At 38.7% G+C, this 13,211-nt stretch overlaps 2 protein-coding genes across 3 annotated transcripts in view; both read left to right on the top strand.

The window, feature by feature from the left end:
• Positions 1-9,571, top strand: part of LOC104603113 (uncharacterized) — a 39,290-nt gene extending 29,719 nt beyond the window's left edge. The window contains exons 2-3 of the mRNA XM_088892766.1: positions 351-511; positions 594-9,571. The gene's annotated coding sequence lies outside the window, so the exon portion shown is untranslated. The remainder of the gene's footprint in view (positions 1-350; positions 512-593) is intronic.
• Positions 1-13,211, top strand: part of LOC104590430 (VIN3-like protein 2) — a 57,923-nt gene that overhangs the window by 31,738 nt on the left and 12,974 nt on the right. The window lies entirely within an intron of this gene.

The following is a 13,211-nucleotide window of genomic DNA, read 5'->3' as shown; positions in this document are numbered from 1 at the left end:
GTATGATGCTTGTTCTGGTAATTCTATCGGTTTTGGGAGGACATTTGGGTTGGAGATCTTCCTCTAAAAGAACTTTTTCCATCATTGTACTCTGTTTCATTGTATAAAAAAGAGGTGATTTGAAATTCCTTCCTTCAATTTAAAATTTTTCTTCATTGTCTTGGAATTTTGGTTTCCGTAGATGGTTAAGGGAGGATGAAGTTGATTGTTTGTTTGCTCTTCTTGGTTTCCTTGATAAGGTTTGGTTGGATCCTTTGAAGCCTTATAAGAGGATTTGGACCATTCACCCCAATGGGTCTTTTTCTTCTGGTTCCTTTTTTAAATTCTTATGCCAAACCTTTTCTCAACAGAGTTTTCCTTCCAAAGAAGTTTGGCGTAGGCCGGTTCCCCCCAAGGTTATGGCTTTGTCTTGGGAAGTGGCATGGTAAAGTAAGCACAACGGATAATCTACAAAAGAGAAAACCCTTCCTATGTATCTCTCCAAACTGGTGCACTCTTTGTAGATCTCATGGTGAGGACTGTTATCACTTATTTTTATCTTGTAATGTCACTGCAGAGCTCTGAGTTTGGCTTTTATCATTGTTTGGGTGTAGATGGGATTTGCCAACAGTAGTACAATCTTTAAACCTTCTATGTCCTATTGGCCCCATAAAAGAGGAAGGAAAATGTGGAGGTGTGCGCGAGCAGCCTTGTGATGGACAGTTTGGGATGAGAGGAATGCCAGGATCTTCCAAGAAAAGGGGAGGAGCAGTCAGGCTTTGAAGGACTGCATTATGTATAGGGCATACTTTGGTTAAAGACTTTGGATTTGTTTGATCTTTTCTCCTTTACTGATTGTTGGAGGGATTGGTTATCAGTTGCAAGTTGTTTCTCCTCTAATGTACAGGTAATGACAAGTTGGGTCCCCCCTCCTCATGGTTCATTGAAGCTGCATTTTGATGGGAGAAGCTAGGGCAACCTGGGTCCCTCTAGGTTGGGAGGTATACTGAAGAATGAGGCTGGAGAGGCTGTCTTACTCTAGCCCTTTAGGTGTTGGGAACTCTATTTGGGCAGAGCTGTTAGCTGAAATACAAGGAATAATTCTTGCAAAAGAAATGGGTGTGGAGCAGCTTTTGGTTGAAGGGGACTCTAAGACAGTGGTCAACTGGTTAAATAATCCGGAGGATGTCACGTGGGAATACAAGAATGAGATAAAGAAATTCAAATGGCTCACAAGGAATATGTCTGTAACAGTACAGTGGGTTGGGAGATCAGCTAATGCATTTGCCGATGTCTTGGCAAAACAAGGGACAAACAGGGAAACATTGTTCTGGGCACAACTGTAATTTGTGTTTTTTAACAGTCATGCACTTTTTGATGTAGTTTTTGTGTTTTCTGAATGGAGAGATAACATCTCACGCCTCTCTAAGGGGATTCTCATGTAATTGATCTTTGAATTAATGGAATATGATTCTTTACTTGTAAAAAAAATCCTGTGGATAGTCTGCAGAAGAAGAGACCTCTATTATGCTTGAACCCAAACTGGTGCACAATGTGTAAAGTACAGAATGAGGACTGTTACTACATGCTAATATTTGTTCCTTTTCTGCAGATGTGTGGAATTGGGTGTTTTCTTTATTTGGTTGCAGGTGGATTCTGACTTCTAATGTAAATTTGCTCTTTGATCTGTCATTGCTTGGTTAGCTAATGAGGAGAGGGATGTGAAAATGCATAAAAGAAGCCACATATGGACCATTTGGGAGAAATGAAACACGAGGATTTTCCAAGAAAAAGAAAGTAGTCCCAAGGAAGTTAAGGAATGCATAGTTACAAGAACCATTCTTTGGTTGAAAACTTCAGAACTGTTTGTGGACTTTTCCGAAGATGATATTCGGAGGAGCTGGTTAATGGCTTCAATAACTTCAAAGAAATCCAGATCACAAGCAAGGTGGACTCCTCCTCTAGAAAGGGTAATTAAACTGGATTTTGATGGCAGTAGTCAAGGTAACCCAGGGCCTTCAGGAATTGGTGGAATTTTAAGGGATAATAACAGCAACATTGTATCCTTGTTCTCAGGCCCAGTAAGAGTGGGTGACTCAACAAGAGCTGAATTACTAGCAGCTGTACAAGGTTTACAGATAGCAAGCCAACTTGGAGTGGAAAATCTGGTAGTTGAAGGAGATTCCAAGGTAATAATAGCTGGCTGCAGAATTTGGACACTGTCACTTGGGACTACAGAGATCTCCTGAGGAAAGTAAGATGGATTCCAATGCGCCAGCAGATCAGCTAATGCTTCGTCAGACTCTTTGGCTAAGCAAGGGGTTTCTCAGGCATCTTTGTATTGGGATAATTTGTAATCTTATAGTGTTTGGGTCTGTACTAATTCCTTTGGGGAGTTAGCATCTCGTGCCTCCTCAGAGGCTGCTTGTACTTCCCTTTTTTTTCTCTTTAATAAAATTGCCTAATCAATCATCAAAAAAAAAAAAAAATCTTCTTTGATTTTTTCACTTTCTTAATAGGACCAACCCCAAATAGACCCCCCTTCAGCATAGTGAAAACTTTTGACACCTGTACTGTTCTCTGAATTTTCCGACTTCTGAACTGTCTAATTGCATTAGGTCTTCTCTTAGAATCTTACAAATTATTTTGTTAGCAATAATCCTTTCTAATTTCAAGACCATGTTTTGTGAAAAAATCTATTCTGCCTTCAATTCACTGTCCACATCAACACCATCCCCTGCATCCTTAGAGGATCTCAGTCTATCTTGGATATCAACACTCCTTGCAGGACAACTTGTCACATCAGCATCCAGTGATTTCCTCCCTACTCTTTGAAGGCATGCAAAGTTTTTCTTCCAATTCCCTAAAGGTTTTTTCTTGCAAATTCTCATCCTCCAATAGATGATAGACCCAAAATATTACTTACCTCCACTTCTTTGTTCACCACTCTCCAAGTTAATAGATCACCTAATTTTATGTGTTTTTTATGTGTTTCATCAATGATAACACCTTCCCCAGAAGACTAACTTGCACCAACTTCATTTTCACTTTCTTCCTAACCTGTTACTGGTTTTGTTCTATATTTCCTTTTCCTCTTATATAGTTTAAAACCTATCTTCTTGTACTTGTTATTGTCAAGCATTTCACCACATTTTGGATTATACTCTCTTAACTCCAAATTTGCTTTTCCCTCGACCGTCTCCATTTATGTTAATAGACTTGTAGAATCAGTAATGAGATTTTGAAGATCTATCAAAGACTTTTCAACATTTAGATCCTGAATCGCCTCATCTGACAGAGGGCAAACTTTTACATGCTTTTCCACCACCAGGTCTACAAAAGCCTCCGCATAATTTTTATTTATTATTGGTTCCACGTCCTTTGAGACACCAATCATCCCACTATCAAATGAACTTTTCACACTATCCTCTCTCACAAACCTTGTAATCACCCATTACTAAATTTCACTCTTTGCTTTCCCAACTATGGTTCTTTTCCTTGCCGTGTGCTTTTTAAACCTCAAACCTTGTTGTTCTTGAGGCTCTCACCACATACCTGCCGTTTGACTAAGTACTGCCTTTACACTTCTTTGCATAACAACTTTCTTGGCGCTTCTTGTTGGTAAAAGATCAATTCGCCTTGCAAACTTTTACCACTAATTACTTCATGGTCCTCAGGGATCATTGGAATGAAGCTTGTGGAAGTTTGCCCGGGAGTAAATTGCTTTTGGTATCTAATCTGTTTTGGGGGGTCAATTGGGGACAATGACACATTGTCCCTATTTGTCTACCAATATGTGACACTAGTTCATGTGATCATTTAAAAGAGCATGTGCTCTATGGTCAAATGCTACTTTAGAGTTATGAGCTGACCCACTTAAACTGGTTCATCCAAACTCATGACTCGAACTTCTTATTTTGATTGCCTGGTCACTTGGCCCATCTTTAATCAAAACTGTTCCCAAATGTGTCGAAATTGCATTGACCTGGATTGTTACTTGATCTGCCCCCTAAAGTCTGTTGATCTATCTCCCCTAGCTTGCCTTGCACACTATTACTTTTCAAGGCAGGTGGCGTTTCCTCTCTCCCAATGGTTAACACCTACACAAGAGAGTGAGAGACCTGCTGCCAGGCTGCACTCCAAATCTTGAAGTGCTACTATTATTAGCAATTTGGAGTGCAGACTTCTTGCTATTTGAATTCTCCAACCCCTCTTTAATGCAATAATCCAAGAAATTTGAATTGTTCAACCTTTTCCTGCCACATAGATAATCTTCCTCAATCTGTTCATGTTCCATCCTGTGTCTCCACAAAGTGGCTTTGGTGGAGGTTGTAAGCCAGATACAAAACATTCTGTTAGAGTCTTAGAGAATGTGAATATTCCTTGGTATAGCATCAGGTTTCACTCCTACCAATCTTACTGACATTGAATGAAGGTCTTTGAAAACGAAACCTCTCAAACCACCTCCATAGGCTTTAGCAGTTGTTTAAATGTTGATTGCTGCCACAAGTGAAAAGGAAACCCCAGAATCCTTACTTTTATACCATCATCTTCAAGTTGGAGCTTGGGCACCAATGTGAGATTAAAACTGGCCAAACTTAGTTTGAACTGAAGAAGCTGCTATATCTACTTACTCTTCCAGGAGGTCTAGGAGGGCCTTGTTTTCATCAAACAGAGTTAACATTAACGCACCTCTTAGCTTCAAAAAACTACTAATTGCTTCTCCAATTGTATGCTAGTCTTCAACTTTCTCCTTGCCGAAACTACCAATTGGTTCTCCCAAAGTTCTCTCCCCTTGTTAAGCTCCCTTTTGACACGGTTACTCATCAATGCAAACTTTTCCTCTTCCTCTTTAACATCTCTAGAACTATTATTCCTAATGACTTCTTGCCTTGCTTTGGAAAAACTAAGAGACTATTTGCTGAGTTTATAACGAACTTGTACAATTGCATGGATATTTCCTTCCAACCTGCATTCCCACTTCCTTTAGGGAAGCAAGCTGATTGTCTCTTCTCCAAAGAACTCTCAAAGAGCTATGAATCTTCCTTCTGTATTGTTCCTTTCTGCCACATATCTCCTTTCATCGATTTCTTCAAGACTTTAACTGACCTCCACTCTTTAATGCAATAATCCACCACCCTTTGAAAGAAATTATGTTATCTACAAAACTTTTTGAACCACCAAATATCATCCCCTACCAAACCTTTTGAACCACCATTCCCTACCAAGAATACTTCATCCATCCTGTTCTCCCTGATTTTCACAGCATCCTTCCCATTGATTTTGCTTTCTCTGAAAAGTAAACTCTTGCCTTCAATGCGCAGGCTTCTTCTCCAAGATTATCTCCAAGCCATAAAGATTAGAAAGGAGTATATGCCATCCATCCATATCTCATATTTTCATATTCCATGGTAATGCACATAAGCTTTTCAATATTTTAGAACTATTTTGGACTTGGCCTACATCTCTACACATGTAGATACACAAGGCAGCTGGGTAATTTCCTCAGGTTTGGTTACAGCCATCATTATTCCCATCTCTATCCTACTACTTTCATATTCCATGGTATGAGTAATCTACCTAATATTTTGAACTGTGTTTTTTTTTGATCCTACATTTGTACATGTAGGCTGTATGCGGTTTGGCGGTTGCACCAAATTTATTTACAATTACATACATGCTGTATATAATCATTATGTTCTCATCATCTCGTTATTTTGTACTTTATGGTATGAGTATATGCTGCTTAATCTCTTATGAACTTGCATTTACATGGTCCTACATCGGCATGTGTAGTGACATATATGTAGCTTGATGTTTGCATGGAGTATAATCACAATTGCAGAAACAACTTAGAATCCACCCAAGAATGTGAAAGAATGATAGGATCCATCGTATGGATGCCAAAAGGGTTGCGGAATGGGTGGGCGAATTTCAAAAATTTCCTACCTTTCTTCCAATTGGGAATCGCATTCCTTGATTTTAGAATCAAAATTCAAGGATCCTACATGAACCAAACCAGACCAGATCTGAGCCAAAGACCAAAGGAAGAATTATACTTGATACGGAGAATGAAAATCTTCCAACGTCGGTGTTCATGCCCAAAGAGAGGTCCAAGATCTGCTCCCGCTGAAGATGACATAGCGATGGTGGGGCAGAACCAACAGTGTACGTCTCACGTACTGAACTCTTCACAAGAACTCATTGGAGGCTTAGAGCACCGAACCAAATCAGCCTTTCAGCAAAGACTGATATCAAGAACAAATTTGTTGATCTTCCCTTCAATGGAGTTCAAACTCGCCAAAGACATATTGGATAATCTAAAGGGGCCCAAACTACTCGCCAGAAGGTCCTGAATCAGTTCATGACCGCGCAGATGACCAAGGGGCAGCAATCCAAATCTTAGTGATTAAGAAACCTCCTAATCCCATTAGGAGTTATCCCAATCCAAATCTGTATTTGGATAGGGGATAATCTTAATCCTATCTGCAAGTTAGATCAGCCCATTCCTGATTTCATCAGGAGTTTAATCTTATCTGCAAATTCGCCCCCTTGAGTGGTGGTCATATCAGCCCAATTCGAAATGGGCTTTTAGGCCCAATAAGTAATTAGTGCTCAATAAGTTTCCAAACTGCTGCCCAGATGAGCTTCTTTGTATGGCGTGGGACACAAGCATTGATCTCCACATCAACCACATGGGTTCGGCCCAACCATTGTTACAAGGCCTAGCCGAATTCACTAGAAAGCCCAGTGAACCCCTTGAGCCCATCACATGGACCCTATGGGCCCAACACATACACAAAGTGGTCCCTGGGCCAAGCCATCTTATAAAAACCCAAGGACTGTGGGCAGATGCAAGATTAGCCCATTAGGCACTACCCTAAATGGCCTTACACTTAACCTCTCAGCCTATAATGATCAAGCACTGCCCGACAATAGAGGACCTCTCCCTCGGCTGCAAGGAACAGTGTTGCACTTTCTACTCACATGGATCTCGGGAATTAAAACCATTTGCAAACATTTTGAAACCGTATATAAGTATATATCATATATATAAATTTTGCAAAAGAAAATTCCAACGATTGAAATCAACTGCCGGCAGTTTGGTTTCCATCAGAGAGAGTGCATCCCCGATCATTACCTTTGTCCGACAAAGGGGCTGATCCCATCACTATGATCACCCACTTAGATGAATTTTCAGACTGTCCCAACATACTCAGGTTTTGACCCCCGCTAAGGATCTCACTGATTGGCATATCAAAGACAGCAATCCGACACCTAGTGCAGTACCATAATCGGGTGTAGGGGTCAGGTGTAATTTTTCAGTTTTGCCCATCAGTCTCCAAGGTCCAGGGCAACACTGGAAATCTGGTACGGTTCAAGGGTTCAAATAATCCTACACTGCGTGTGCCTTGGGTTTCACCCTGGCGGCTGAGACAAGCCACCCCAACAGTTGGCAACACACCAGTGTCAGCCTTGGCAGGATAAATCTCCCCAGGCTTATCCAACGGCTGTGAACATTCAAAACTAACACGAGTCTCATTAAGTGTCTAGTTTTAGGGTCTTACATAGAAGCATACCACGCAACATGAATCAAACATGTACTTTATTTATTTACACTAAATATCAAAAATACATCAAAACTGATTGGATCTAAGGGCATACAAATCTGTCTAACAGAATGTAACCAAGAGAAAGACAATATTTTGCAAGATTGGTAATCTAATTAAACTTTCGACTGATCTTTGGTGGGGATCTTCCCTCTTGAGTGAGTCCTTTCCTAAACTTTTTAACTTGGTGTGTGATAAACACACTGATTTCTTTGACCATAACAAATGATAGGCATTGTCTCTCCTTCAACCTTAATTTTCGAAGAGGTCTAAATGTTTTTCAGTCGGCTGAGTTGTCTTCTTCCCTCTTGTTCTTGTCTAATGTTTGTCTTTCCTCTTCTTATCCTGACAAGTTAACCTAGTCTGTTACCCCTATTGGTTCTTTTTCCCCTAAATCCTTCTTGCTTAGCTTGGTTTGTGGGTCTCTTCCCATTTCTCGGCTGGTAGGTTATGGCTTTCCTCGGTCCCACTGTGTCTTCTTTTTTCTTTGGGTGCCATCTTGTGGCCAATTAAGCACTTGTGATATTTTGTAGAAGAAAAGGTGTGGGCAGTGGTGCATCTCTCCCAATGTTTGCATTATGTGCCTTGAGAATGGGGAATCCATTGGCCATCTCTTGTTAAATTGTAAGGTAGCTCGTAGTTTATGGCACTTTTTGCTGGGTCTGATTCATGAAAGAAACTATTTCTAGGTCCTTAATTCAGTTTGTGATTTTATTTTGCAATGGAAAGATAGGCATTTGGGTGAAAGAGGTAGGATTTTTTGGAAAGTAGCAGTCCATGTGGCAATGTGGTGCATTTGGGAAGTGAACAAAAGAATTTTTGAAAATAAAGCCTCCTATTAAGTACTTTTAATGAAAAGAATATTGACTTAGTTGATTTCTTGGGTGAAGATGGGTATATCTTTGGGGACTTATTAGGAACCATGGCTTAAAATGTCGCGAAATGTCGCCCGACATATGTCGGTGTTGAGACCCAGAGACATAAATTTTACATGAATTAAAAAAATACATTATGTCAGTTGATATTTCGACCATTTCGGTAAATGTTGACAATATCGTTCCAAAAACAAAAAAATATATAATATATCGAAATATTTCCAAGTATATGTCGACAACTCAGCATATATTTGAACTACAAACATCTCATATCAAACAAAAAGAGACGTTAAAGGGGAAAAAGAAGAGGGGTTTTTGATAAAAAAAAAGAAGAGGGTTTTACGTTTTAGCTTGTGTACCTGGAGCTGGAGTACAACTTCAGGATCTAACCAAGAACAAGAGTGGTCATGCGCTGAAATATCTTTTTCTTGGAAGCAGGACGTTCAGCTTATGAAACTTTGAAGAAATTTCTTTCATCTTGATTCAGATATGCAATGACCCTATTTCTCTCTCACGGTGAATAACCATGAAAAAGCTAGGAAAAATGAAGAGAGAGAGAGAGAGAGAGAGAGAGAGAGGTGTGAACTCAAGGTCGAGAAGGAGAATGCTCTTTGCCATCTTCTATTTTTTTATTGAAGGGCTTCATTGAGTGCTGGTTTGCTGCTCACTGGTTGCAGACACACTCTGTGTCTCTTCGACATTTGAGGAAGCTGAAGTTCATTCGAATGAAATTGAAACCTCAGCCTTAAGTTTATTTAAACTTTAAAGACTTGCTATAGTCTATGATGGTCTATGGAATCCTATAGACCATCACAATAGCAAGCCCTAAAATGGAATCTTTAAAACACCTTTATATAAACATGTTACAATGCAAGAGGGTCTATTGTAATATTATAGACCTCATAAATGAAAACTTATAAATAGAATCTTTATTTCACTCTTATTACAGTAAATGAAGGTCTACAACAATAATGTAGACCCTCACTACAAAAGCCACTAAAATGAATAAATAATATGAAAATCAATATTTGAGATAAAATTACAATATTCATTAGAAAACAAAAATAAAAATCAGAAAATGTTAACTAGTTAGTATTTTTGTAAAATATTTCTAAAAAAGAATTAACAAAAAATAAAAACAAAAGAATAAATTAATTACTTTATGATATAAAACATAAAATATTTTTGAAGTAATAAAATATTAACTAGTTAGTATTTTTAAAATATTTATTAAAATCAGAAAATGTTTATTAAATTTTATAATAAATCATATTCTACATTTAATATAAAAGATCCGAATAAATTTATTAAATTTTATACTAAATCATAATTTTTTATAAATTTAGTATTAAAAATCATAATAAATTCATTAAGTTTTATAAGAAATCAGAATTTATCATAATCATAATGCTACAAAAAGGAGAATCAGTTTATTAAATTTATAATAAAACATAATGTATTATAGATTTAATATTAAAAAAATCGGAATAAATATATTTCTATTTACTAGTGTGAAATAAATATATTAGAATTTATAATAAATCAGAATTAAAAATAAGAAAAGAAAATATCGGATAACCTTGTAAAAACATCAAAATGCATAATAAATGAGTAAATTGTCATTTACTAATTTGCTATTGATCTTAGTTTCTTAGCTTTATATAATGGTTGGGAATAAGATAATAGTCTAGAAATATGTATTAATGCTTTTTTTTATCATTTTACAAAATATCATTGCATATTTCCACATATTTCATATTATTTCCACAATGTCTCTAATTTTTACAATATTTCCCCTCGACATTTCCGACATTTTCGACATATGTCCTATATTTTGGTAAGAGACATTTCCATCGACATCGACATATGTCCTATATTTTGCTAGAGATTATCCAATCTTCTCTAATTGGGCTTCGACCTTCCTTTTCCCCAAGGCCTGACAATGCTTTTTGTGAGCGGGGAGGTAAGTTAACAGTGTAGGTCTAGCTGAAAGACGGTAGGTGGCTTCAGAGAGGAGGAAGGGGGGAAAGGTTGTAGTGTCTTCGAGGATGCTTTAATGGAGGTTGGGGGCATTGTTGGGTAGAGCTTATGCACGAGAGATTGAAGACTCCTCTATTTATAGAGAACTTCAAAACCGAATGGGAAGTCACATAATGAGAAAGGTGACCTTTCCCAAAGCGGGAAAGTTTGTTAGTTGGTTAGATTTGAGACAAAGGGTTCACAAGTAGGGTTTTGCCATGTATCACTGTGGGGATCTTGGGATCAGGGCTCCCAACCTCTTCCCCTCTAGAAGCTTCTCATGCCTAGATATTTGGTTGAAATGTTGATATGCTGGTTTATTATTGTAGTACTCTTAGTGTGCTAGATTATTGCACTGTGACGCTTAGGCGATGCGTTGTCATAGTTTTATTTAGGTGCGTTATGCTACTGTGTGAACGCTTTGGTGATATTGTATCACTGTGTAGGAGGTTACCATTTCGATGTATCAAGTTGTAGGTGATTGATGTCTAGGTCAAGCCTAATTACACTCTACGTAGGGAACTCAATCAAGTACAATTCATTGCGAGTACTCCTGTTCATTGTGATTTGAGATTAGGGTGGGACTGTGCCATGGGGATTTTCTGGCTACGTTAGTTGTGACTTGGTGTTCTTCAATGTTTTTCTTATGCTCATTGAGCGTGGAAATTTGGGCTTCCGGATGTGTTGAGTGAAGGGATGAGAGATCCATCATATGGATGGCCAAACCCTACAGGAAGGTTGGGCAAAATTTCAAAAATTTCTCTCTTCCATCTGGGAATCGCATTCCCTATTTTAGAAAACGACATTTTCAAGGATCAATCTTGAACCAAACCGGACCAGATCTGAAACCAAAAGGGAGGAGAGGGATATACCTGATACGAAATAGCAGTAACTCCCAATGAAGGTGTTCACGCCCAAGGAGATAACCAAAACCTGCTTCCACTGAAAATGACACAGTGTGTGGATCAGCAGGATCAGCAGGACGACTCTTCAGCAAGAACCGAATTCTTAAGCAAGAATGGAGTAGAGGGCTGGTGAGCACGACTTCGGATTGCTTCTTCTATCAAGAAGCAATATCAAGAACAATTCTTGATCACTCTCACAAGTGGAGATCGAAGTGGGTAGGGGCAGCAAGAACAGGGAAGAACTCTGTAGTTTGCTGTGTCTTGTCTGGTGTTTTTGCATGTCCGAGTTGCTCTCTTATTTATAGCCTTAAAGAGATAACCTCTTAATCTGAATAGGAGTTTCCTGATCCAAATCTTTATTTGGATCTGGACTCTTTAAGGGATAAGGATAATCCCTTATATTATCTGTAGTTCAAGATCAACTCAATCGTAATCAAATTAGGAGTTTCCTGATCTAAATCTTTATTTTGATCTGGACTCTTTAAATGGATAAGACTTATCCTTTTATCCTTATCTGCTGATCCAAACCTAGATCCCCCCTATTTAATTAAACTAATTAACCTAGTTCGAATTGGGATTTAGGCCCATTAAGTTTATGTGTTCACTTAACCTCCTAACCTGCTGCCTAATTGGCTCTCTTTGTATGGCGTGGGACCCAAACATTGACATATACATCAGCCAAATGGGTTCAGCCTAGCCTTTGTTACAAGGATTGTGGGCAGATGCAAGATTAGCCTATCAGGTATTACCCTCAATGGTCTTACACTTAACCTCTCAGCCCATAAAGATCAAACATTGCCCGACAAGAGAGGACCTCTCCCTCAACTGCAAGGTACATTGCTGCACTCTCTACTCACATGGATCCCGGGAATTAAAACCTTTTGCAAACATTTTGAAACCATAATATATATATATTATATCTTTATATAAATATATTTTGTAAAAACAAATTTCTACGGTTGAAATCAACTATCGACAATTTTAGGTTTCCATTAGAGAGAGTGCATCCCCGACCATTCACTTTGTCTGACAAAGGGGATGATCCTGTCACTATGATCACCCACTCAGATGAATTCTCGGACTATCCCAACATATCCAGGTTTTGACCCCCTCTAAGGATCTCACTGATTGGCATATCAAAGACAGCCCAATCCGATACCTGGTGCAGTACCATAATCGAGTTTAGGGGTTAGGTGTAACATTCCAGTTTTGCCCATCTATCTCCAAGGTTCAGGGCTTCAAGAAAACCCACTGCTGAAAGAATGGTAGGATCCATCGAATGGACGCCAAAAAGGTTGCGGAATGGGTGGGCGAATTTCAAAAATTTCCTACCTTTCTTCCAACTGGAATCATATTCCCTAATTTTAGAATCAAAACTCAAGGATCCTACTTGAACCAAACCAGACTAGATCTGAACCAAAAGAGAAGAGTGGGATTATACCTGATCCGGAGAAGCAGTATCTCCCAACGTTGGTGTTCATGCCCAAAGAAGATCCCAAGATCAGCTCTCATCAGGTAATACCTTAAATGGCCTTACACTTAACCTCTCAGCCCATAATGATCAAGCACTGCCCAACAAAAGAGGACCTCTCCCTCGGCTGCAAGGAACAGTGCTGCACTCTCTACTCACATGGATCCCAGAATTAAAACCATTTGCAAACATTTTGAAAGCATATATAATTATATATCATATATATAAATTTGCAAAACAAATTCCAACGATTGAAATCAACTGCCGGCAGTTTGGTTTCCATCAGAGAGAGGAATCCCCGATCATTACCTTTGTCCGACAAAGGGGTTGATCCCGTCACTATGATCACCCA

Source organism: Nelumbo nucifera, chromosome 8, assembly GCF_055504915.1.
Source record: "Nelumbo nucifera cultivar China Antique chromosome 8, China Antique-T2T, whole genome shotgun sequence".
NCBI lineage: Eukaryota > Viridiplantae > Streptophyta > Magnoliopsida > Proteales > Nelumbonaceae > Nelumbo > Nelumbo nucifera.
This window is presented reverse-complemented; position numbering and strand designations above follow the sequence as displayed.